The sequence below is a fragment of the Rhinolophus sinicus genome, chromosome 12 (assembly GCF_057876585.1).
Source record: "Rhinolophus sinicus isolate RSI-liver-muscle chromosome 12, RSI-T2T, whole genome shotgun sequence".
NCBI classification, from domain to species: Eukaryota; Metazoa; Chordata; class Mammalia; order Chiroptera; family Rhinolophidae; genus Rhinolophus; species Rhinolophus sinicus.
This window is the reverse complement of record NC_142512.1, coordinates 55545175-55571137: the sequence shown is the minus strand read 5'-3', so window position 1 is coordinate 55571137 and position 25963 is coordinate 55545175. Positions and strand designations below refer to the sequence as shown.

At 56.5% G+C, this 25963-nt stretch overlaps 1 protein-coding gene across 4 annotated transcripts in view; it reads left to right on the top strand.

Moving 5' to 3' along the window:
• The first annotated feature begins 785 nt into the window (after positions 1 to 785).
• The window catches only part of RBFOX3 (RNA binding fox-1 homolog 3), a 362978-nt gene continuing 337800 nt past the window's right edge, over positions 786 to 25963 (top strand). For 3 of the 4 annotated variants that reach the window (XR_012492319.2, XR_012492317.2, XM_074320479.2), the window contains exon 1: positions 802 to 1382. The gene's annotated coding sequence lies outside the window, so the exon portion shown is untranslated. Of the gene's footprint in view, positions 1383 to 25963 lie in introns of all 4 variants that reach the window. The other variant, XR_012492320.2, reaches the window with a different exon arrangement.

Here is a 25963-nt window from a genome sequence, read left to right as displayed (position 1 = left end):
TTGTTTTTAGATTGAGAATGTCTTAGAGGGTACAGTTCCCCCCTCCCACCATTGGCGGGGCTCTGGGCACCGCATCCCCCTGTCTTTTGCTTAGAAACATGATCAAAGCCCTGTCGAAACCTGTGGTTCTGTTTGGGACAGTCCAGGCCTTCTGGCCTGCCTTTGGTGCTCAGTGCCAGCGGTGGGCTCACCTCACTGCCCCCCCAGGGTCTCATCCTGCCAGTCCCCACTCCTGCTTGCGCTTGGCCTTGCCTTTCTTTCTGCTCCCCCTCCCAAGGCGAGAGTCCCTCCAGACCTGAGACCAGGGCCCCTCCCCTAGGCTGGGGAGCCTGGGAGTGGGCCAGGGCCTACCTGCTGTTTTGATTTTGGCAAGTCCTCACCTGACCTCTGACATGGCAGCCCCTCATCTCCCACCAGGTGGACATGTTTAAATCGGGTTGGGCTGGCAGTCTGGACAAACGCCCTTCCTTACCGGTTCCCTCCCTCTCCATCCTCAGGAAGGCAGGGCACCCAATTTGAGGCCCTAGTAAGGGGATGGTAGGAGTGTGGGCAAAAGAAACAGGAGGCACCCGACTGCTCGCAGGGGAGTGTGGGGGGCATTCACCCACCCTATTCTGAATCCCATTTCTGGGGATCCCCCGTGTTGTCCTTTCTGGGCCAGGGCGGCTCGCCAGGGGTGCTGATAGGGGCCGCTTGCCCCCACAATCTCCAGGAAGGAGGGAGGGGAAGTGGGGCTCTGGGCCAGAGGGCGGCGCTCTCACGGGGACCCCCTACGTCTTGCCCACTGTCTGGTGCCGGGGCTCCTCCGGGCTGGCGCTGCGGGCCAGGGTGCATCGGCTTGCGCTCCCCAGGCTGCGGCCCTCCCCACCCCATCGCCCTCCCCAGCCGCTCGGCCGCGGGAGCACCCTCCCTTGCCGTGTGCAGCGCGCTCCGCCTGAGCCGAGCCGAGCCGCCGCCGCGTGCTCCTGCTGTCTCTTCGCTCCAGCCGAGCGAGCCAGAGGAACCGGAGAGAGAGAGAAAGGGGGAGGGGTGAGGGGGGAGAGAGAGAGAGAGAGAGAGAGAGAGAGAGAGAGAGAGAGAGAGAGCGCGAGAGAGCGAGAGAGACAGGCAGAGGCAGAGAGGCGGCGAGGGAAGAGCGAGTGCGGAGCCACGGGCTACTCCGGAGCCGGCAGAGGCTTCTCGGACAGCGGCCCCGGCCCCAGCCGCTTGCGTGGTGGTAGAAGACACGGCCGCCGCCGCGGGAGCCCCGCGCCGCGCGCCCCTCACTGCTGGCTCGCAGGTGCCCGCGCGGCCCCGGGACTCTGCTGCCCGCTTGGCGGCCGGGATGCAGCAGGGGCATGGCCGCCGGGCCGCCGTCACCTGCCGCGGGGAGCGCTGAGCCCGTGAGTAGCCGGGCCCTCGCCGCCCATGCTTTGCCTTGCGGCGTTCATTACCTTCTCGATGAGCCAGCTGGGGGCTGTGGGGGTGGTGCATGGCCTGGGGACGGTCGCACGGGACCCCGCAGGGGGAGGCGGGGTTGGTGGGGGTGCGGGGTTGCAGAGCTCAGCCGGGGACCGACCCGAGGGCACGTGGGGAAGGGTGGCGCCCTCGAGGTCAGGAGTCTCTGAACGGGTAGGAGCTCCAGCGTCCCTCCAGGGCTAGCGACGGGCGCGTGGCCCCGCCGGGGGTTGGAGGGGCGATTTTATGAATGGAAAGGCCTGGAGGTCGGGCTCCTTGGAGACACGCGGGAGTCCCGTGCACTGCGTGGTGGCAGCGGAGGCACAATGCCCGGCACGGGGAACTCCCTGGCGGGGGGACACCGAAGCGCGAGGAGATCCCAGCCCCGCAGGGCACCTCCGAGGGGCTGGCTGGAGCCCACGCGGGTGTAAACAGGCATTAGCGACCCCGCAGGATGCAGTGCGCTTCCCTTCCTGCACCCAGGCCTGGGGAGCCCTGTCCGGGTCTAGCAGGAGGAGGGTTCACTGAGGAGTTGATGACCCAAAGGAGTTGTGGGGAGGAAGGGGCTCCATGGCTCCCTAGAGAGGACCCCAGCGCACAGCGCCGCTCTGTGCACGAGGGTGGAGCGGCAGGAAGCAAGCGGCGCACAGGGCCCTCCAGGGGGCGGACTGGGGGCGCTCCGGGCGGAGTCTCCTGGGAGGTTCAGGAGGGAACCCATGCTGCTTCTCTGGAGCCTCGGCTAACCCCAGGGACCAGTGCAGCCCTGCTGGCTAAGCCGGGGCCAGGTGGCCGGGCACACCCTTGGCCCGAACTTTCTGCCCTGGTGGCCCCGGGAGGCGGCGTAGATCGCCGGGTCCGGACATCGCCGCCTGGAGAGGGCTGTCTCCGGGAGGCGGCGTAGATCGCCGGGTCCGGACATCGCCGCCTGGAGAGGGCTGTCTCCGGCAGCGCCTTCGGGGGCGGTGCGAGGCCGGAGGTTGCTGTCTCCTCCTGGCGTGCATCCCGCAATGCCCGGGTTACGGGGCCCTCACCCATTCCGAGCGGGGGACGAGGCGTGGCTCCAGGCGTGGAGGGACATTGGGACCCCGCCCTGTCTCCAAGCTCCCTGACACCCAGGGTCTCATGTGGGTTGGAGGTGTCCTGGGAGTCCAGAACTCTGGCCGCCTCAGCGGGCAAGGGGTTTACCGGGGTGGGGAGAAACTCCACGGTGACAGACCTTCCCAGCTTTTGGGAGAGATGAGATTTATTTTTACCCGTCACTTTAAAAAAGGACTCTTGCAGCGCCGTTCATCCTGATGCGCCGGGCCACCGTGAGGTGAAGGCAAATGACAGGGACAGAGGGCTCCATAACCCCCTCCTGAACCCCCCCCCCCAGTCGCTTCTCTGGCTAATTTCCTGCTGAAACAGCTCAGCCCGCGCTGGGCGGGGCCCAGGGAGCCAGGGCACTTAGCGCCAAGCAGGTATGAGGCTGATGGAGTGGGGTCGCTGGTAATGAGGTTTTTCAGCCGAAAGCCACCTTTGATTTAACCGGTCTGCAAAAAATAATAATAATTTAAAAAAGTATAAACACTGCGGCAGAGCCTGCTTATTAAGTGTGCATCGTGGATTTTGGCGGATGTCTTAATTAGGCTGCGTTGTAACAGGATATTACACTAATTAAAACCAGACCCTCTAGGTGAGCGAAAATTGTGAAGGGAGGGAGAAAAGTTGAAGTGAAAGCTCCCGGGATGAAAGCAGGGTGCGGGCGGGTGGGGTCTTCCCCCTGGCGGACCAGTGCCCAGGGGGTGGGGGCTTCGAGGGCGGGGTCTGGGCGGTGGGGCGCTGTCTGAGCACCAGCTAGGGGCCCCCTCCCTGCCAGCCTCCACTTGTGGGCGTGGAACTCTATTCTGCACTGAGGACTGAGGCTGCCACCCTTGTCCCACCCTGGTGACTGGATGTCTACTTGTATAGGCACTGGGTACATGGCCTACTCCTGGAAGCAACATTTAATCCCTCCCGAAACCCAGAGTAACGGGTTAGGGAGCAAAGGCAGAGTTGAGGGGAGCACTGAGGCTGAGACAGCCTGGGCCTGGTGAGGCAGCTGTGTGCTAGGTGGAGGGTTTGCCAGTGGCATGTGGGTTGTTTGCGCTTGAGCCACTAGGGTTTTCAGGCACGAGTTCCAACAGTGATCCCCTCCCCCATAAAAAGAGGACGTCAGTGATAGCTCTGATCCACTCTCCAGGGGCCTGTATCTTTGATAGATCTACTTCCACCCCCAGACCTTGTCCCCTCCGGTTGCCCAGAGAAGCCAGAAGTCCTGGGAAGTCTCGGTAGGCCTGGCCTTTGACTGTATCGGGCCTTCGGGCCTTCGTTGCAAACGCCCCTCGCCCAGTGCCCTCAGGCAAGAGCCGAGTCAGAGCTGGCAGTAGTCACTGCTATTCCGCAGGGACTAGAGGCTGTGCAGGAGGGAGGGCTCAGCCTAGGCGACCCCCAGCCACAGGGGGCGCACTGGGCAGCAGCACCAAGGACAGGGCCAGAGCAGGCAGCCTGCCCTCTGCCCTCTGCCCTCCCGCCTCTGATGTTGTCCTGGGGCCACTCTGGGCTGTGGGCACTCGCCCTCATCCTGCTGAGGGAAGGGGTGGGCTCCCCGAGGCCCATGCAGAACTAAGGGAGCCCAGGGCATCAGACAGGCAGATTAGGGAGGAGGCAGGAGGGAGGACTCCTGGGCACCATTCCTGAGGGGGTCTTCTGTCGTGCTCCTGCACATTACTCAGCTCTGAACATTGCCAGGGGCCCCTCGGAGAAATGGAGTGATATTTTGGATCTCTTTGATGCCAGGGGAGGAGTTAGGATGGTCGTGGCCTGAGAAAATGCCATCCCCAGTACTGGCTCCGTGCCCGCCTAGTCCTCCTCTGGTGCTGCCCTGCCCTGCAGCCTTCTTTGATAGCCCCCCTTTTCAACCATGACTGGAGGCCCTGTTCTTCTGTGATGTGTCGAAATTGGAGGCTCATTCCTCAGGGATCCTGGCGGATTTATCCTGCCTCCTCTAGTACACACAGCGTAATCTGGTGACGCTTGTGGACTCAGGAGTGAAGGCATGCACACGTGAGGGAAGCTCCTGTCCCACCCAGAAGTGTCAGGGGGTGGCGGTGGCAGGGGAAAGGGAGGGGCTGGAGGAGCAGTGCAGGGCTGCCATCTCTGAGCAGAGAGTGACAGTGCCCACCTGGAAGCTGAGATGTTTTCAGCGGTTGGAGTGCGGGGCTTACCTCCTCCAGCCAGTCTATCTGTGCGCCTGCAATTTTTGGTGGTTGTCTCTCTCTGTTTATTTATTTCCACATTCCTGCTTGATACTCTGTTATAAAGACAAATGGAACCTGACGTGCAGCTGACATTGGGTGAGGAATTTTTTATTTTTAAACAAGTGAAGGGGAAAAACCATCTTGAAGCGCGCCTCCCCCTCCCTGGGCACCTGCCTTCCCTGAATCCCGGCCTGCTGCAGGCCTTTCCTTCTGACAAGGTACCGGCTGGCCGTATAAACACATCTCGTTTGCACCTACAGCTTCTTGATTGGCTGCGGTACCTCCCCACGTTCTTCTGTAGAGCAGCACGTTATTCTCACAGGCTCGTGAAACCTTCAGGCAGCCTAAACATCTTTCCCCTGCCTCTCTGAAGTCGGTTCCTGCCTGAGCCATCACTGTCTCTTTCATTTCCAATGTTCTGGTTCCATCTCCCTCTGTCTCTCACTGTCCGTCTCTCTCCCCCCTTTGCCTGTCCTTCCCCCCAATGCTTTCTGAGTGGTGTGGGCAGTTCAATACCTGGGAGAGATGAGGACGCTGTCAGCTCCTAGTGGGATAGTGGTGGTGCTCGTTACACAGGACCAGGGACAGAAAGGTGAGCATCCTCGCTGAGACAAGTACCTCGTGACGTGGACTGACTTGGCTTATAAAATAGACGTTTTTAAATGTAATGCACTTAGTAAATGGGTTTGCTCTCTCAGTTTCTCCAACACATGAGCTGACACTGAAACATGCCTTAGAAGGTGACTTGAGATAATAAAGAGCATAGAACCTGTGACTTTATCTGAAAGTGTTTCCTCTGGTAGCCGGGGGCAAGCTCACAATGTGTAAATTGCATTTTGGAAAGTGTTGCCCAAGTCTGGTGCGGCAGGAGTGCTGCGAGGAGCGAGGGCGCCACCATGAGGGACGGCCAGCCAGCGGGCTCCTCGGGCACACAGGACTGCAGCGTTGTTTGACGTTTAGGGGCCTGCAGAGGTACTCAGCCGTGTGACAGGGCTGCTTCCTGATGATTTTCCCTGGGACGTGGGTTATAACTTGTCAGCTCAATTTGGATGCGGTGGGGTCTTCAGGGTCTGTGGTTTCCTGTGGAGGCTAAGAGCAAAGCAGTTCTTACTGGAAGGCTTCCTTTTTTTTTTTTAAGTGTTTAAACTCAGGGCATGTTTCTAGCGCAAAAAAGGAGGGAGAATATACCCATTTTAAGCAAAATTTCATCACATTACTTTGGTTACTGGCTGTCCTGAGAGCTTTCTTCCAGAATTCTGGGAGAGCAGAAGCATGGGCAAAGCAGCTGCATTGTGCCGAGCCCGGCTCCCTCCCAGACCCATCCCTGCTCAGCAGCTGTGTGTGCACAGGTCTCTGCCTACTGTCTGCTAGAGGCTCAGGGAAGGGAGCTGGCCCTTCTTGTCCAGCACCGCGCTGGGCTGTGGCCGGAAACCGGGAGGAGAGGCATGTGGTCCGGTATGTCTATTTTAGCTGTTTTAGAAAACAGTCCACTTGCAGGTGAGAAAACTGCCTGGGAACAGACACCTGTTACCAGCCAGACCCTGAACAGTTTTATCAAGTTCCTTCCGGGTGTATAGATGAGATCATACGTGTACATTTTGTATGGAGGAGAGGGGCATCCTGTGTGCCTTTATTTCTCCGAGGCATCTGGTCTCACTTCGAAATTCTTCTTCCACCAAAACAAACAAGCAAATCAGATCCTTTCTCGCAGGGTCGCTGATACAGTTGTGCAGGCAGTGCACTGCACACGCCTACGGCACACTCATAGCTCTACCTGTGAGTAGCTGAAGCACTGCAGCCTTGCTCATTAATGTCTCCTTGCTTGTGGCACCAGATGAGACCAAGGGATGGCGATGGCAGGAAAGGTCGCCTTCCAGAGTCTGGAGGCCACACTGGAGTTTGTCTTTGGGGACCAGGCAAATAATGGTTACTGGGCTGGGCGATGAATCTCAGGACAGTTTTATTTTAGGCAAGGATAGTGAGAACACAGAGAAGCACAGTGTTCTCAGCAATGAAGCCTTTTTATGTAAAAATGGAAACCTCTGTTGAAACTAAAGAACGTAAAGTTTATGAAAAGGTGCATACGATTTGGAGAAAGATTTAAAGGTGTGCAAACACCTGGGTACATTTAGAAACAATTTCTCACTAGACTTTAATAATTCGAAATCCTTATTGCAGATAAATTAGAGGTTTCTCTACTGGATTAAATAGAAAACAACTCCTACTTTTCCTGGAACTTTTATTTTAAAAACTGGGTGTAACGCAGTGAGTGCTCCAGGATCTGGACATAAGAGTCTCTGGGCTCCTTGAAATCAAAGCTCCTGCTGTGACTTTTCCCCAGGCGCCCCCGCCCCCGCCTTTGGCAATAGCAAGAAGGGCTTTGTAACCTTCTGTTTTCAGCAAGAGGTATTAAGATATCTTTTTAATACTTCACAGTCACATCACACACACCATGTTTCCTTGAGATTCAAGAGGTAGGAGGAAATCAGAATGGTTCCTCCAACTGGGTCTGCACACAGGCTCCTGTGGGGCACCACCCGCGCCTGCACGGGCCGCCTCACGTCCTCTCTTCTCCCTGGGGCTCTGGTCTTAGTCTCCTGATTAGCGGAGCTTCCCCAAGATGGTGCATCTTGGCTGTTCCTCCAGGACACACATTTAGATGCACATTTAAATGGAATGCAACTCGGAACAAAGCTGTGAGTTAATTACCTTTCTCCAGACCTCAAGCCCATTAGGGGCTGCAGCACAGCCTGTGTGCGTGGAGCAGCGCAGTGAGCAGATCCGGCACAGGCCGCCTGCGGCCGCGTGGTGGGAGGGCTGCGTGCCAGGGACAGTGAGGCCCGAGCCCAGCGCAGCATGCTGGCGGGCCAGCTCTTCCCCTTCAGTTTACTCAGCTGGGAAGTGGGGCGAGAACACATGCAAAGACCTGGCACACAGTAGGTGCGCAGCAGCTGGCTGTGGGCGTGGGCCTCCCCTGGCCGCTGTTGTCCACCTGTTAGAGGAACGGGGATCCCGTCCGTCGATGAAATGGCTTCTGCACTGTGTGCTGCGCCCACAAGGAGATGCCCCTGTTTTAAAATGGTTCCAGACCAAGTTGCAGGTGCCCAGGTGGAAAGAAGCCTGAGCATTTCTCTGTCGGTGAGGAGATCCTTACTCAGGTGGCCTAGGAGACACCCCGGGAGGAGCCCGAAGCTCTGCTCTCCAGAGCACCCCGTGGCCAGGCAGAAGGACGAGCGAGGGCCTGTGTGTGGGGCCCCTGACCACGCATCCAGAGAGGGTGGGCTCCTGCCTGCTGAGGCTGGTCCCTCAGTGGGCCAGCCCCTCCCGCGCCTCCGCTCCAGGAGAACCAGGGGCGGGTGCTCTGCAGTGGGCTCTTTGCTTAGGCCGGAGTGACCTTGGAGTCTGCAGGGTGCAGCCCTAGGTCAGTGCCATGGGTTTTCCATGAGGGGAGGAACGGAGGAAGGAGAATTCTAACCCCCCACCCCGGCCCTGCTGGGGCTCCTCAGAACCCGTATGTTGTCTCTGTGGCACTTAGCTCTCAGACCGAGTGACTCTGTTCCACCCTTGCCTTCAGTGTGGAGAGGTTTTTGGTTCTCGGGACTCAATGCGTGACTAATGGTTTTGCAGAGACCATTAGAGATAAACATAAAGTGCACATGTCTTCCTGGAATACTGACTGCCCTCAATGGAGGGACTCCTGTGATGCCATTAGGCCTGGCTGGGGTCCCTACTGCAGGGACAGACGAGCTGGAACCAGCGCCCAAGGGACTTCTCACAGAGGCTCCTCGCAGCCTGGGGTGGGGCAGATGGCACTCCCCGCGTGCCTCTCGGGTACTGTCCATGGGTCTGTTGTGAAGTAGTTTGGAATCTTAGCGGGAAAGAGGAGAGCTGGAGAATCTTCAGGGGAGAACTGGGGTTTCCAGCGGTGCGGTATTATAATCAGCGCTCCCGGACGGCAGTGCTGCGTCCGGTCTTAGCCAGAAGTCTGTGTGACACACCGACAAGCGCTGGCCCAACGGAGGGTGACCTTGTTTGCTGGGGAGCCTTTGCGTTGCTGTCTGGGACAACTTCACAGCACGACTGAAGGCCACTTCCCAGCGACCGCAGTTTTCTTTCTCACAGGCAGATCCCTGCTAGGACAGTTATGAAGGGTGCACCTCGAATCTGCCTTCTTTTGACTCTTCCAGCCCCCCCTGGCCAGGACTGGGGTCTTCGCGCACCTTCGCCCTGATGTTGGAAAGTATACACCCAGCTGTATATGTGCGTTGACAACACTGCAGTGCTGGGCAGCTGCTTTCCTGACTGGGTCCGTGCTTACGTGCATATTACGGGTGTCGCATGGGTGCTTCCCGACCTAGGCTGCAGTCTCATTGTCAGAGTAGCGCTGTCTGTACAGGACAGATGGACAAACCAAAACCAGGTTGTTTCCGTGTTAACAATGCAGCCTCTGCCCCTCCCCTCGGGACGTATTCTTTCCCCATCAGGAGTCATCACAGAGATTGACTTAAGAACTGATCATGCCCTGTTTCCCGTCATGGACGCAGTAATATGTTTTGCACAGACCTTAAGAAGAAAACTGGTAAGAGCAGACTTGGAAATTTCGAACCCCAAGGATAATTTTTCGGAAAGTATTGAACGCTGGAAAATGAGGGCTATAAAGGAAGTCTTTAGGTAATAATCATGCTGTAACGTCCACCACTTTGCAATCATTAATATGTACTAAAGTCACAGAATGAGTGAAGCCTCCTGGAGGGAGGGGCTGTGCTCTGGAGCCCGAGGCCCAGCCTCTGGACCAGTGCCACTTTCAGGGCTCTGTGCCCGTCTCTTATAGGCAGGTCCCTGTGCCCCCAGCCGGGGTCCAGTTGCACACACAATGAGGATTGGATGGAGAAATGTTATTTCCTCCCCTGGCAGTTTCCTTTCAGGGCTGTGCTGTTTTCCAGCAAGGCGAAGGAATGCTGGGACTCCCCCAGGGTCTGGCCCACTTTATTGGAGTCAGGCTGCTTGAGAGCTGGGGCCTGGGAGGCAGGCGTGGAGACACAGCCCAGGGGTGTGTGGCTCAGCACCCCCGTGCAGACTGCACCTATGGCCACCTCCCCTTGAAGCCGCAGTGATGAATCCTTTGCACTCGTAGCCAGGGCACCCGGCCCCAGCTCTCCTGCCCTGCTTGCCCTCCTCCCCCCACCCCTCACTGCACCAGCCTCTCTCTTTCTCCCGCCCCCTAACCCATGCCCCTCTTTCACCTTCAAAGCCAGCAGACTTCTCCAGCAGGATGCAGGCGAGGGGCTGGCAATGGTAGGTCAAGCAGCGCTGAGCTCAGAGCAGCCAGGAGGAAAGATTTACGGCTCCTCTCTGCCCTGCTGGATGGACAATTAGAGGCGTGCACGGCTGGAGGAGAGCGGTGCCGCTAAGAGTCAGGACAGTCAGAATAAATCAGTCACCTTCACTTAGATGGCTAAGCTAGACTGCTTCCCTCGGCCTTGAAGGCGGGAGCCCCTGTGGGTGTGGGTTAAAGGGTCTGACGTGCTCTGAGCTCCGTCGTCCCCTAAAGACCCCAGGGGTCTCCTCACAGATGGGGATGAGCTGTAGGGCCCTAGGGGGAAGTTCCAGATCACACACTTGCAGGCCCTTTTGTCTCCTGAGCACCTGCCACCTGTGAGAGCCACAAAGTGGGATGCTTGTGGGTCAGAAAAGTGGACCCCCACGTGAGAGTAGAGCGTGCATGCTCATATGCACGCGGCACATGCACGCACACACGTGTGTTTGCATGTGTACACACACGCATACACGAATGCACACGGCACATATGCACGCACACATGTTTGCATGTGTACACACATGATGTGCACACACGCATGCACGAATGCACACGGCACATATGCACGCACACGTGTTTGCACGTGTACACACATGGCATGTACATGTGTACATGCGTGCACACACATGTTCAAGTGCACACGTGCATAGTGTTATATGCGCACATGTGTGTTGTGTGTGCTCACCTCTTGGGCTCTTCCAGGCTCCACTTGTGTGTTCGAACCCACACACCCCTGTGCCAAGCTGCCAGGAGCCGGGTGTCAGCACTGCTGTCCTCCTCCTCCATTTGTTCTGCATCTTATTTCAGTGTCTTGAAGACTCTGGCAGTTTCCTCAAGGAAACTTTGTCTTTGTGGAAATGAGGTGCCAACTGCTCCTGGCCCTCCTACTGGCTAATTGATGACATGATCCTGCGTGGGCGCCCTGTCATTCCTGGAAGTGCTCTTTATTTCCTGCGTTTCCCCACTGCCCTGCCTGCTCCCTCCCTCTCCCCACCGGGGTCTGATTTCCACGAGTGAGGGAGCTGCTCCACGTGAGGCCGGGGCTGTGGCATTCCCGGTATTCAGCCAGCCAGCATGCCCGGCCTCTCGTTAACTTGGATACTACAATTATAAGCACCGAAAGGCTGAAAGGGCTATTTAGGACTTTTCTGCCTTTAAAAAAATATTCCTGTTTTCGCAGCCATGTGCCCAGCCATTTGGCACCACAGCTGTGACACGGAGCCTTGCATCGGAGTCAAGCACTCTTGAGCGCCCCCACGTTGGGTCTGTAATAAACAAGGTTCAAACTGTAGACAGCGTGGGCTGGGCGGGGCGCCATTGTCTGCTGGAGGTGCTTTGCGGACAGTCAAGGCAGTGTGCATTGTGGGGGGGGCTGCCTGCTGCGGTGACTTAACAGGCCCGCGGTGGCCAGCGGGCCACTGAGCCGATGGCAGCGTGTGTGTGTGCGTGTATGTCCCTTGGCATCGAAAGCCCGCTCCCATCAGCTTCATGGAGAACGGTGGGTCAGTGCCCTGGGTAGGGGCTCCCATTGGCTTCCACCGAGGCCACTGGCCTTTTGAGGGACACTGGGCGTTTCCGGGTGTGGGCAGGGGAATGTAGTTCACACGCACGTGTGTGAGTGTGCGTGACTCTGCGTGTGGGGATTAGGATCTTACACAGTTGCCTGACCCGCTCCCCACATTGGGAGATGTATGAATGGTTTCTTGGGACCTGGGTGGGATCCTGGGGGGTCTGGATTGCAGTCTCAGGCCTCCTGGAGAGGACGAGGAGCCCAGAGGGGCATACGTGGGAGGTGCACAGGCTCAAGGTCACCCCGTGGAGAATGGCTTTCCTGGAGGACAGAGCTGGACTTGTGCCGATGGTGCTCAGGCAAGACACCGCCTCCCCTCAGAAGTGCCTCGGACACTGTACCCCAAACTCGTCAAAACCTTATTCAGGGACCTTGTTATCTTAAAAAGGAAGGGAAGGGTCCAGCCTCCTCAAGCACCACATAACAACCAACAGCACAAACTTATTTTTTTTAAACTTCCCTGAAGTTGCCATGGTTACCTGCATGTGTGGGTTCCCGGGTTTCTTGCTCTAAGTGGGGCGGCTTGGGGCAGGCATGAAACCCTCCATGTGGGGCCCCTGTGTATGCTCGGCCATCTGAAGAGCCTGCGTGTGGTGGGTGTGGAGGGAAGAGCTGGGAACCGCTGAGCTTTTCCAGGACCCTAGAATGCGGTGTTCTAGTGCAGCGCTTCTGAGATGCTGGAGACAGAATTTGTCTCCCACGCTAAAATAATTATAGCCAGGAGAACAGAATACATCACTTCAGGTCCTTAACAGTGAGGAGGGTGTGTGTGTGTGTGCATGTGTGTGTGTATACGTGTGAGTACATGTGAGTGTGTACGTGTGCGTGTGTGTATGTGTGAGTGTGCATGCACGCGTGTGTATGTGCACATGTGAGTGCGTGTGTATGTGTGTGGGGGTGCATATGTGTGAGTGTGTGTATGTGTGCGCGTGTGTGCGAGTGTGTACGTGTGTGTATGTGTGAGTGTGCATGCATGCGTGTGTATGTGCACATGTGAGTGCGTGTGTATGTGTGTGGGAGTGCATATGTGTGAGTGTGTGTACGTGTGCGCGTGTGTATGTGTGAGTGTGCGTGCGTGCATGTGCTTCAGTCCCTGTGTCAATGCTGGCTTCCTCCAGGGGCACTTGCTTGTACCTGGCCACATATGTAGGGACAAACACAGCCAGAGGCGTCCCTTTGCCCGTTGGCTGGAGGACATGTACCCAGACCACACTGTGGGATCGTGAATTTCCGCAGGGGGTTTGGGGAGAATCGATAGGGATGGTGGGAAAAAGGTGGATCAAAGCAGGTGAAAGAAGCCAGACCAAGATTCCTTCTGGCCAGACTTCCTGTCTCCTGCTCAGACAGCAGGGCCCTCAGAATGGGTTGAGGTGTCAGCCTGCTATCTGCTGGGCTCTGTGGGGACCCCTGGGGCACCCATGGTCCAGGCTCAGCCTATGTGGCCAAAATACCAGCTAAAAAGAGAAGGACCAGGCTACGGGCCAACTGTGTGCCCTGTCACCCCTGCTGTGGGATCGGACGGACTTCTCACACAGATGGATGGGAGGGGTGGCTATTTTTGTGTGTGGGGCCTGAGAGCCCAGTAACTGGAAGGTGCCATGCTTCTCTTTCCCCAGGAAGGCTGGAGCCAGCCCTGGCCGTGTGTGAGCACTCGGCAAGTGATGGTGGATGCAGGGACTGAAATAGGACAGTGAGTTCTGGGTGTTGGGGATGACAGTGACAGATGAGGGTCTTGGTGGTGGGCCACATGGCCAATGATTAGCAGTGGGGACCCTCGGGGGCTCATTGCCTACCAGGGTCCTGATTTCCTCCCTTGAGCCTGGCCGAGAGCAGAAACCCTACCACAGGAGGGTCGCGCCTCCTTCCCCTGCTTTCCTGGCCAGCTCTCGCTCATGCCACATGGAATCCTACGTCCCTCTGGCCCCTCGCAGCACCCGCTTTCTCACTTTTCCACAGATAGGAGGTGACCTTAGACTCTGGCACCGCCTTTTTCGCCAATTCATGAGCATGTGTGTTTTTTTGAGGGAGCGTTTGTGGTTGCGTGAGCCCAGGGGCCCTGGGGTCTCCTCAGCAAGTCCTGTTCAGCAGGGAACACTGAGGTGGGGGCTGACCTGCATTTCTGTTGGGGAATCAGGAGCTGCTTGACCAGTTATATAGATGGCGAAGGCAAGTGGGGAGGTTCTAGATCCTTCCACAGGCATGGGACAGAGCATTATCTATGGCCGTGTCTAAGGCAGCGGGCATTTGGAACATACGTGCACACTGTCACACAAAGGACATGAAGAGCCATCCTTCGAGCCACCCCCCCAGCCTGACCGTCAGCAGCCTGACTTTCCCAGCAGTTTCCTGGGACCTGTAATCAGTCCTGATGAGGAAGAATGAAAAACCACAGGTCCTGGTAGGTGTTTGCACATCTGTCTTCACATTAGATCGTAAATGCTTCGAAGGCAGGGACCCTGCTTCCCCAGATCACATAGGATGGCTCTCTTCTCCCAGCAGGCTCTCAGTCAGAATTTGGGGCATTCTGACAGCTGGCTGGGGTGGCGGGGAGGGCCTCGTGACTCCTTAGCCCTGTGTCCCAGCTCGCCGGCCGGTGAGGGACCTGTGTGGCTTCCCGTGCCCTGGTTCTGTCACTAGCAGCCCTCGGAAGCTTGCTGATGTGGGAGGGTGTGTAGGATTCCCGGGCCTCCTAGCTGTGCTGTGGGTACACTCCGTGCCCGGGATGGGGGTGGGGGTGCTGTGGAGGGACGGGGAACCTGGTGCTCCATAGGAAAGCCACCATGTCTCTGTCCTGGAGAGGAAACGGATCTGCCCTTGGGTTGGCAGCAGCGGGCTCAGTTGGGCTGTACATCCAGCCATATCAGCTTCCTTCCCTTCAGCCTAGAAGTAAACCTTGGACTGTTTTCCCAGAACCAGGAGCAGCTGCCAAAGAGAGCAGAATGCCTTCAAAAGGGGGGTCTCAGGTGTGTCTTTGAGCCACCTCTCTTTGCTGGGCTTGGAGTGAGGAGTAGATAAAAAGGAAAGAAAAATGCCTAAGAAGGTACTGGATTGTTCTGGAAGGTGCCGGACTGTTTTGGAAGATAGAGTGAGACTCCTCTAGATGCATGACCCTGGGGCTGGCTGCATCCTTCGGAGAGCAGCGTAGCCCATCTACAGGGGAGTCAGCTTGTGATTATTGATGCTAATGGAAAACAGAAGTGAAATGGATAATTCAAGATGGCAGATGAATCAATATTATTTATATTTAGCTGGTGAATGTGCTGCATATTTCTCCACTGGCAGATTGGCCTTCACAATTATATTTTGCAGGATCCAAGAATCTCCTGTCCCGGGGCCAAGGGCTGCCACCTTGCTCTCCCTCTAGGAGAGCTGTTGGAACACACGAGAGCCCCTCGTGACTTGGCGGCCAGCGTAGAGTGAAGCGCCAGTTCCGTCCTTCCTAGCACCTGCCCTGTCCCCACTCACGGTTGGCACACCACCTCTCAGAGTGCCCCTGCTGCGAACACAGCCCCTGCAATAGGGGATTGGTTAAAACCGGTAAAGAAAGAACGGTCTGTTCAAACGGTGGGTTTTGGGGAGCCGTTTCAGACAGATGTGGAGGGAAGACTGCAGAACCATCTGTGTGTTTTAATATGGAAACCCGAATACATGTGCATTGTCTGGTCTTCATCTTGTATTCTCAGGGCTTAAGACAGTGCCCGGCACATAGTAGGTGCTTAGTACACGCTATCAGGGTGAGTGGCTGGGGCTCAGTGCAGGTGGAGTGGGGCCTGCTCTCGGAGCCGTGTGTCTGCCTGGAACACACAGGACCTCGCATCTTCGGCGGGGGCCCCCTGGAAGGCTGCACGGCTCCCCCCACCCCCACGTCAGCCCCTCAGCCTGGGCATCGGTGCTCTTTGGCACCAACGTTTAAAAAGTGACCTTTGATTTCGAAGGTGCCTTACATTAGACATTGCATTGATTTGAATTTTTATATTTAAACAGTTGGCTGTGCTTACCCTGCACTCTGGAAGGGCACTGTGGGTCACACGGACCCAGGGACAGGAGCAGGGACTGCGAGGCTTGCTGGCTCTGCAGGGTGCATCTTCTCAGTGCTCAGGGGCCCAGCCGTGGCCAGGGCTGGTCTGTGCACTCCCCGAGATTGTCTGGGTCCTACGGTGCCTTGATTTAAATATACAACCCAATGAATGGCGGACGGAGCCGAATGGGGCTTGGAGAGTGGCTGGCTGATGGCAGGGAACAGAAGCTTCCAGAGCACATTGGGGTCTGGAGACAATGGTCTGTTTCCTTCTCTGTGGCTTGGGTGCTTCTGGAGGGCCCCAGCCCACAGCCCTGTAGGCAGAACCTTCTCGAATGAAGGCCTTGTTCCTGCACTCACCCTCCGTCTCAGAATGCTGCCATGGGTTTAGGGAGCATTCTGGCACTGCCTCAGCCCTTAGCTCTTGGATTCCTTCTACTTCCAGTGACAAGCAGTGGAGGAAAGGGGCACCTCCTCTCACCTCTCTGGCACATAGTAGGTGCTTAATGCTGCACGAAAGCCCGAGGGCGGGGCTGTCCTTTTGACCTAAGAACGCAGGTAAAGACAGCTTCACTTTCCTCAGTTGCATCTCTCCCTCCATATCCCGCTGACCCTTAAAACAACCAGTTCCAGTAGAGGAAGGTGGGGAGAGGAGGGAGAGAGTTTGATTGACGGATTCCCCAGGTGTCCAAATCTGCCTGTGTGCCTCTCCTCCAAGCCAGTTTTGGTTTCTGTCCTGGAGCCTGCTGGTCTCGTTGTTCTATTTCCTCTGCTGGCCCTCAGGACTGGAGCAGGCTGGCAGGAGAACACGTGCTGGGCCAGAGCAGGTGACCTTCTGTCCAGGCCGGGGCCTGAACTGGTGCCCGGCGTGGCCGTGGCCTTGGGTTCTCTTGCTTCCCTTTCCTCCTCTAGTAGTCATTTTAAAAATTAAGACACAAAGAGAAACTAACATTGGTAGGAGACACAGTCATATCATAGAGTTATCTAAAGCGATCGGGTCACTGTGGTTCCCAGGAATTAGATTATTGCAGAATTTCATCGAGTTAAGGGAGGGTTCCCGGCTCTCTGCTTCTTCTCTCCCTGTCCCTCCCTCTTCTCGCCCCCCTCCCCCCACCGATGAGAGATTTTCTGGCGGTGTCAAGGCAATGTGACCTGGTTCTGTAATAAAGAGGAGGCTTATTAGAATTAAGGCCTAACAGCGTTAAAAAAGCAATCTTTGCAAGATTGAGGCCACGGGGGAATTGTAAATTCTCAGCAAAGACCTCATTTAAGGATTGGAATAAAAACTTGACACGCATGTGCAGTGTGCACACATGAAGGGGTCCTCGCAAAACAAAAGAAGCTAAAATTGAAAAAAGAGCAAAGGGGGAGGAACGGTGATGACCGTCCATAGTCTAATGTGGGGACCTCCTGGGTGGGTGGCGTTTGCCTGCCGGGAGTGGGCCGTCCACGTCCATGTCCTCCTGTGCTGGTTTCTCTCTGTCTGCTCCTGTGCCTGTCCTGGAGCTGCTGCCCAGCCACCTGTGTCACCCCAGGGCTGTGACACCAAATGGGGGCTGTGCATCGGAGGGTTCGGGGTCCCTCGTTCTGTTATCCTCCAAGCTGTCCCCTTTCTCATCTGGCTGCACTAAGTAGGCTGGGATGTGGGGTCTGTCAGGCCAGGGTGTGTGGGGATGTGGAGCAGGGGTGGCCTGGCTCCTTCTGGGCAGTGAGGAGGTGAGGGGCGGGGAGCACGGCCTCTCGATTCAGCCTAGTGGAGGCGATGGCCTGATTCGCCAAGGCCATCGCCACACTGACCTGTGACAAGTCATCACAGACTGCATGGCTTACACAGCAAACACTGCTGGAGGCTGGCGTCCGAGACCACGGTCCGCTGAGGCCGCTTTGTGGTTCATGGCCACCTCTCCTCACTGTCCTCACTGTGTCCTCACCGTGTCCTCACTGTGTCCTCACCGTCTCCTCACCGTGTCCTCACTGTGTCCTCACCGTCTCCTCACCGTCTCCTCACTGTGTCCTCACTGTCTCCTCACCGTCTCCTCACCGTCTCCTCACTGTGTCCTCACCGTGTCCTCACTGTGTCCTCACCGTCTCCTCACCGTCTCCTCACCGTCTCCTCACCGTGTCCTCACCGTGTCCTCACCGTCTCCTCACTGTGTCCTCATCGTCTCCTCACCGTGTCCTCACTGTGTCCTCAGAGCAGAGGGTGAGGGAGCCACCTGGGGTGAGCCCCTTCGCCAGGGCTCTACCGTCCCCACCTGCACCCCTCCCAAAGGCCTCATCTCCTAGTACCAGCACATTGGGGTTAGGTTTCAATGTGTTAATTTTGGGGTTCACTAGCACACATTTGTTTCAGTGACCTGTCTCATGGTGGGGGATGCTTGAAAAGCTGGCTCTCAAGGGACAGGCTGAGGGCGGGGATGGGTGGAGGGTCGTGCCCCCCGGAAATAGACACCTGCCTTGCTTTGCGCCCGCAGAGACCACCGCAGGAGGACTGTCTCTGTGGACCTCTGCATTTAGCTCGTGTTGGCTGTGGCTGTGGCTGTGGCTGTGGGGCTCAGCTCTCGTCATGCCGGCCTCTCCTGCTTCCAGTACCCTCAACACCCTGTTTCTCTGTCCCTGGGCTTTCTCTGGAGGGAAGGGGCTCGGCTCAGGCTGCTAACAGAGCATCCAGATGTGTGGGGAGTTAATGCAGCCCCCCACTGCGGGCGACCAGATTGCTGGAAATTCTGCCCCCACCCCAGCCCTGCCATCTTCCCAGGGACGGGGCGTGTTTCCCCAGAGGGTACCCCATGGATGGTAATGCTGCATAAACTCATACATGCTGACGCTCTTCTTCATATCTGCCTCAGCCCCCACAACCCTTCACCCCCAAACAAGTGATGTGTCCCCAAACTCTGTCTTAAGCTGTGTTTCAGGGCCCTGCACTAGCGCAGTGACACAAAATGCACTACTGTTCAGGCCTGAACTCAGGAGGAGGAAGGACAAGGATCGGGGGTGGTGGGGGGGCTCTTACAGGCCACGTGCTGTGTCATCACCTCGCACAGTAGGTGCTCAATCAACATTTGGGGACTGAGGAGCCAGGAGGTGGGTGTCCTTGGCTCCTGGTGGATGGAGCCTGACTCAGGGCTCTTTCTTTTGGTGCCAGGATTGGTCAAGGGTATGATGTAGCCTTGCCCCCAAGAATTCTAGAAGGACAAAGTGGGTGTGACCAGTAGAGTTACAAGAAAAGCGAGGTCCCCCAGGACAGGTGGGTTCATTCCAGCAGTGACTCTCAGAGCCTTGTTCCCTGGCCGCCCTGACCCTGCGGTGGACATATTGTGCTGGATGCCAGCCGCCTGGACCCCCAGGCAGATGCTCGGGTTCCCTTGGCTGCACCTCTTGTGACGGAACTCTTCATCCCTAATTCTGGATCTGGGACCCAGGACAGCGAGGTGGGGAAATGGGTATAGCCAGGCCTAGGTAACGCCTCTCTCAGCTGAAAACACAGGGTTAAAGGGACAGGGACAGCTCCCTCCTTCCGGAAGTGGCTTGTCTTTGGAAGCTGCTCACAGGACTATTTTGTGCTCCTGGGAAACCCCTGGGATTGCTAGCAAGTCAACCCCAGTCTTGAGCCCCTTTCAGGAGGTTTCTGTGAGGTTTGGAATGGGGTCTGCACTGGCCTTCTTCTGCGACGTGGGTCCCAGGGAGAACTTCTCTCCAGGGCTGCGTGGATGTCCCCGTGTCCCCTTTCCCTTCTGGTGAGAAAGGGGCCATCTGGGTTCCCTGGATGGAGACGGAGCAGCCAGGCGAGACAAGTGAACTGTCAGGGTTATGCAGCCCCAGGACCTTCATTAGTGTCCTTGACCTTCAGCTTGCTTTCCTGGAAGAGCCCTTCCCTTTCTCATGGCCATGAGGGGGACTTCCTTAGGCCAGTGTCTAGCCCCAAAGGGCCACCAGAGAAGGCAGTTTGCATTTCAGGCCATGAAAGAAACCCTAGGGGGTTGGGAAGGAGATAACAGTCCCAAACTTGGCAACAAATGGCTTGCAATTTTTGGAAGCTTATCTGTGTGAAGAATGAGTTTGCAGCTCTGCAGGGATATTCATTTGCCTCTTAAACAAAGGGCAATTATGTGCAATCCTTCTTGGCTTGTGTAGGCTGCTGGAGTCAGTCCCTCCACCCTCGTACTCACCCTCTTAAAATGACAGGACAGAAAGTTTCAAAATAATTGTGTACAGTGTCTGGGTGTGTCTGTCACCCACCCAGGCCTGGTCACCTGGGGTCCTTCTCCGTGGCATTGGAGACCAGGACAGTAAAGGAGGTGTGTGTGTGTGTGGGGGGGGGGGCAGGGGAGCAGAGTTAGGAGGGGCAGTTGGGGGTAGGTGAGACAAATGTAGGGAAGAGGAAGCAGCCCCAAATGCTCTGGTGGGTTTCTCTTTGGGGGTCCCACGCCTGGGGCTGCTGTGCCTCACTCTCCAGGAAGTGCGTGGGGAGGGCAAGGATGGGGAGGAGGGGGAGCCTGGGTGGGGGCGAGGGCAGGGGTGGGAGGCTTCCCTGCTGCACTCCACCTCTTTCCCTTTCTTTTTTAATCTGAGGGCTTCGTTCTCCAGAAGCTGTCACTTTACATAAACTTCTCACTGAGGCACATCCATTCTCACTGCCAAAATCTCCATGTCACACCCGTGTCTCCACCAGGCAAGTGACAGCCCTCCCTGCCCGGCCCTGGGGCCTTAGCAGGGTCTGGAAGGACAGACACCCGACGTGGGACAGGCAGGAGGGTTGAGCTGGGCGCCCACTCCACCACCTTCCTCAGACCCTGTGGGGGCTCCCTGGCTCCTTGTCGCCCAACTCAGGGCGGGGTGGGGTGGGGAAAGAATGGTGTCCCCTCAAAAAGGTATGTTGAAGTTGTGGCAGAGAACACACGAGAAAGCGCCCAGTGTGGGGCCTGACCCACAGTAAGGCTTGAAAGCGTTTCTTCGTGAGCATTTCTGTGGTTTCAAGAGCTAGATGTGGACGGCCCAGCCCCAACGCCCCACCTGGAAACTGCTACTCATGCTTCACGCGCCAACTCAAATGTCCCCTCTCCCATGGCGCAGTCCTGCACGTTTCTCGGGGGCTCCTCCATCTGTTCTCCCACAGCCTCTCCCCTGCCTCCGAGTGGGACCTGTGCTGAGACTCCTATAATTGCCTGGCGACATATCCTATTCTTCCCCTGGGGGCCCAGCCTCTTTCTGTGGCCATGTTTCTCAAGGTTCCTGGGCCCTCTGCATTTGAAACACTGTGTTTCTTGGAAAATGCAGGTCGCCAGGCCAAACTGAACCCCCCTGCCAATACAGTCAGCAGGAACCAGCTCCCAGGAGATGATGCGTGGTGTGTATTGAGACTGAAGGGTGGGGTTAGCTGCCGTCCAGGGTCTAGGTTGGCTTGGCTTCCGAGGTGCTGCACTTGGCCGGTATCCCCCCCCCCCCCCCCCGTCAGTCCTCCACTCCCGAGTGGAGGACCGGCCCTTTATTGTCATTGGCACATGAGAGGGTTAAATAGCAGAACCTCTGCCCTCTGCAGGTGCCTCTTACAAAGCAGTGCAAAGTGGAGGTCTTAGGATCAGTGTGTCACTGACATGCTGTGCAGGTCACATACCTCTGGCCCTGCACCCCTCACAAAGGTGATACGAGGTTGACACGTGACCTGGTGTGTACAGGGTACTGTGCAGTGACTCATGTTGTCACTGCTGCCTTCTCACACCGTCTCCTTGCCTCCGCGCTGGAGGGAGTCTTGCAGAGTTGGTGCACCGAAGGATGGGTGTGCTGGGGCTCTGTCCATCTTTCTAACCTGCACGCACCTGCCACAGAATTTCTGGGGGGATGGCCAGTTGTTGAGTCTATTTCAAACGGCCTTGTTAGCATCAATTTCTCCATCTGTGGCGGTAAACGGGAAAAAAAAATTATCTTCCAGCGTGGAATTTTCCCAGTTATTTTAAATAAGTTTTATTTATTTGTGCTTGGCATTGAGATAAGAATTACCAGCCTTGCACAGATGCAAATTCAGAGTCGTAAAAGGAACGCTGACAGCAATTGCAACCTAATCACCATGTCATGTCATGTGATCAGACGCTCTGGATACCGCCAGAGGGAAATGTAGCATTTGAAAAGCTGCAAGAGAACACACTCGCTAACAAACAAAACAAACCTCTCTGGAGAAACCCAGGAAAGAATGCTTCTGAGAACTCTGCAGGGACGTTCCAAACAGCTCCTTTCATTTCTGATTGAAAAATATATTAAAAGAAAAAAATTTAAACCAAAGATCTTACCAAGTGAATCAATTATAAGCCCTACCAGAATGGTTTTAGCTGCATGTCTCTGCTGAGTTCTGTTAATAAGATTGAGAAGCAGGATAAAGTTGTGCCTTTATGCAGAAGAGCGTATCAGTTAGCTACTGCTGCATAACAAGTGAGTCCCAAAACTTGGTAGCTTGAAACAACAGTTGTTTGTTCTGGCTCATGAGTCTGCCGGTCAGCTGGGTACTCCTGCTGATCTGTGCTTAGCTCATTCAAGCATCTGTGGTCAGCTGTTGGGTAGGCTGGAGGCTGGCTGGCCTTGATGCCTGGTTTCTACTTCAGGTGGTTTTTCATCCTCCAGAAGGCTAGCTCTGGCTGGTTTCCAAGGCAGGGAATGGAAGTGAGCAGGCCTGTGGAGATCCAGGCTTCGCGCTGGCACACCATCACTTCCAGGGCGTCTTTTGGCCGCCAGTGTGTAAGGAGGCCAGCCCAGATTCCAGGCGTGAGGAAATAGACCCACTTCTTTGTTGGAGGAGCTACAATGTCCAACTGCAAAGGGAGTGTTTAAATAATTGGGCATTTGTGCATTCAGTCTACACAAGGTGGAAACACTGACACTAGGTATGAACCCAGTCTTGAAGGCATGGCCTGGTCACCGGGAAGGCTGCAGGCACTTGGGGTTGGCCATGGGGGAGGGAGGGTCAGTACTGCTGAGATACACGGAGATTTAGTCAGTGGAGGATTGTGTCCAGACTCATCTACCTGCAGTCCCAGCTCGCTTCTCAGCCCTCACGGAGCCTGTCCTGACATTAGTTTTCCCTTCTCAGGGCCTGCTGTGTTCACCTGTCCACACTGTATTCCCTCCCTGGGCTTCTCCTCCCGACCGGCCCTTTATGGTTAGGGTTCCGCACACCTGATCCTCCCTCGCTGCTGCCCTGGGGCAGGGAGCTCGCTCGGCGGTACTATGGCTGTAGCCACTACCCATGTCCTGACTCACTCAAGCCTCTCCTGTGCGTACCTGTCTCCCTTGGGTCTTGCCTCCATCCTCTTCACACTTGACAGGTCCAAACATATAGGCACACACGTGCACATACACACAAAGGCACACACGTGTGCACACACGCACATGTGCACACAATGCACACACAGGCACACATAAGCACACCTGTGTACAATGTACATTCTGTGCACATACATGCACACACGTGTGTGTGGAGGGCTCGCGCAGAAGGGCCACCTTGCCTCTGGGTCAGCATGATTTACTAAGAGAAGGTTCTTCAAACTGGCCCGGCTCCAGACAGCAGGTATGGAAATGCAGCCACGTCCCTTGGGGTCCAGCTGCTTGGAACTGCAAGAGGCGCTGCCCGGCCAGGTCCAGAGCAGCAGCCGGTGGCACCTGCCTCCCCAGGCTGTGGGCATAAGAACAACGTATCTCCTCTCCCTGACAGGAAACCAGATGGAAAGCCCATCCTGATCTCAGATAGCGGGGACCTGCAGCCTGGGCCTCAGGCGGCCGGAGGCTGCGTAAGCCCCGCATCCTTCTCTGGAGGGTGTTGTGCTGACCTTGGGGCACACAGTTGGGAAATGGATCAGGTGAGCGACCTGGGCACTCTGACGGCCCCTCTGGCCCAGTTCACCTGCTCCCTTTCTCCCGGGGTGGGTCATGGGGTCCAGCCCTGCCTCCCCTGGTTGGGGTCAGCAGGAATGTGCAGGAAGCAGGTCGAGGATGAGCGCTGGAGAACGGTCACATAAGTGTAAGCCTGGGCAGAGGCCTGCCTTCTTGTTCTGGAAGCCCCGTGGCACCTGGCATGTGCCAAGTGCACGGATGGTTAGTCTGAGGGCCTTGGGTTGGCGTTGTTCAGACAGACTCGTCTTTGATCAGGAATATTTGGCGCTTCCCTCCCCACAAGTGTGGAATCCTATGTGGCCATGTGACTTTCGGTCAGTGACCAAAGCCGTTGATTTGTGGCTGGAAGTCATGTCTGTCACTTCCAGGCAGAAGGTTTCAGATGGAGTACGTGGTTCTGCCCTCTCTCTTCTCTGCTGTGACCACCAGGAATGTCCCACATAGAGGCTGCTTCGTCAGCTTGGGTGTGAGGAGCTCAGTGGTGGTGAAAATGCAGTGTGAGCAAGAAGAATCTTTGCTGTTAAAAGGGACTCTGACCCCTTGTCATGGCAGCGGAACTTCCCGTCCCCTGACCGATGGGCCCCTCCCGGTCTCTCGGCCCTTCGGTCGTGGCAGCACCTTGGTCTTGCAGGTGAAGTCAGTGGCACCTACTGAACATTTGCGGTCTGTGCCCAGAGTGGCTCCGGCTGTGAGAACGGCCTTGGGTTGCGTTTTTGTTCCATTCGAGCTGACTGTCTGGTTGAGGAGACGAGTTTTTAAATCTGTGAAACATGGCGTTCAGTGCAGACCGAGGGAGTGTGGGGCTGAGGATGGAGCTGGGCTCATCAGAGAGGAGGGAAGGAGGAAGTACCCAGGCGGGCTTAGGGATGGGTAGTGGAGGGGGCACTGGGTATGCGGGCCCGGAGGGCGTCAGGGCATGGCGCTGTGGGCAGATTCTCAGGGCACCTGGAGGACAAAGGTGTGTGGCCCTCATCCCCCTTGTAGAGAAGAGGAAACCTGAAGAGGAATGGCAGCAAACGGCCATCCAGTACAGCTCCGATGTCTGGACACCCAAGGCCACGTGTGTGCCCTGGATCCACCAGCTTCCGCCATGATTCCTGGTGGCCCGTTTACTCTCACGGGCCCGTCCACTGGAGCAGAGAGCCAGCTGCCCCTCGGCGCCGTCTCCTCCCTTCTCAGAGAAGAGCTTGTGCCTGTTCCCCTTCCCCTGTCCCTTCCTGTTGGCATCTAGCCCCCCGCACCCCTCCCCCTGCCCCACGGGATTCCAAGGCCATGTGTTGTGGAAATGGTCTGTACAACAGTGTCTTCCTGTGGATATCCAGGGAAAATGACATGTGAATATCCAGGCCAGAAAATGGGGGATGGTTCTTGGTTTTGGGGAGCTTGAAACAAGCTGGCTGATTTGATACTGCCTCCCATGTGGGCTTTCTGGGGGCAGCAGTGGGGCCGTTCGCCTGGCAGCTGGGCCTGCACGTGTGTCTAGTGCTGCACAAGGGCCAGACCGTGTCATGTCTGTGCCTTCCTCACACGGCAGGACCGGACAAGGGCTCCGAAGGTCATGGAAAAACAGGCAAAGACACAGTAGGATGCAGTGGGACAAGAGGAGCCAGAGATGAAGGGTTGTCTGTTCCGAAGAAAGGAAGGGGTGTGGCAGATGCGTGTGGTGGCACCCTAGAGCAGGACGCCTGGGATCGCAGAAAAGACAGAGACACTTGGGGTGGCTGGAGTCCGAGTCTAAAATGGAGCACCCCCCCACCCCGCCCCAGACCACTGCTTTTGGCAGATGTAAGAAACCGGGGTCTGTAGCAGGTGTAGCTGCAGCTGTGCGGTCGGGGTACGTGGTGAAGGTGAGCCCTGCTGTCAGCTGTGAGCATAGAAAAGACGGAGACACTTGGGGTGCTGTGCCGGGAGAACGGTGGAATTCTGGAATGATCCACCATTCACTCAAAGCCACACACCGAGCACGGCCTACACCAGCTACCTGTGCCTCTGGCTTTCTAGAAGGAGCTGTGTGTAGGTTTACATTTTTATGTTATTTTATTCTATTTTTAAAAGCCAAGCTGGGGAGTTCCTTTCCCGTAGATGCTGTGAATTCAAATGACATCTTGCCAAATGGTCTCCATTGAGGACATGGAAAAGGCGTGTCGATGGGTGGGTTTCGTGGCCTCGTTGGGTTCCAGGATGGCCTGTGAGCCCTAGCATCCACCTTGTGCCTCCAGGGAAAGAAGCGGATGGTCCTGTGAACGCACCCACAGCCACCTCCCCGGCAGTGGCCACACAGCGGGGGAAAGGCAGGTGCCTGCCCAGGGCCTCGGTCTCCACTTGCCCTGTCTCCGCCTCACTCTGCACATTCGCTCGGTACGCGGCCATCTGCCTCCTTTGCATTCCCGACTGACCAGGGGTTACTTGAGGACAGAACCTGTGCCCTGCTGCTTCCCAGAGCTGCTATGGTTGCAAAGCTTCTG